This window comes from Misgurnus anguillicaudatus, chromosome 5, assembly GCF_027580225.2.
Source record: "Misgurnus anguillicaudatus chromosome 5, ASM2758022v2, whole genome shotgun sequence".
Taxonomy (NCBI): domain Eukaryota; kingdom Metazoa; phylum Chordata; class Actinopteri; order Cypriniformes; family Cobitidae; genus Misgurnus; species Misgurnus anguillicaudatus.
Window position 1 is genome coordinate 9,107,603 of NC_073341.2, and position 337 is coordinate 9,107,939.

The following is a 337-nucleotide window of genomic DNA, read 5'->3' on the forward strand; positions in this document are numbered from 1 at the left end:
AAAAATTATACACTATATTTTTAAGTTAATCCAGCGTATTATTTTTACAGTGTGGCCTGAAAGCAACCTGGCATATCTGTTAATAAAATTGTACATTAATAAAAAAAAATTACCAGAGCTAAAGAGAAAAGCTTACATTTATTTAGATACTATTGATGCGTTTCATTTCACTGTAGTATTATGCTGAAAACAGGGCTGATTTTAATGCAATCCACTTTTAATTGCAGATTTTTAATGCAGAATGTATTGCATTTTAATAATGCTCTCTGTTAGGGGTTTAAATGTTTAAATAAGTTATCAAACATACAACTCTGATCACTAAAAAACAAGTCATCAG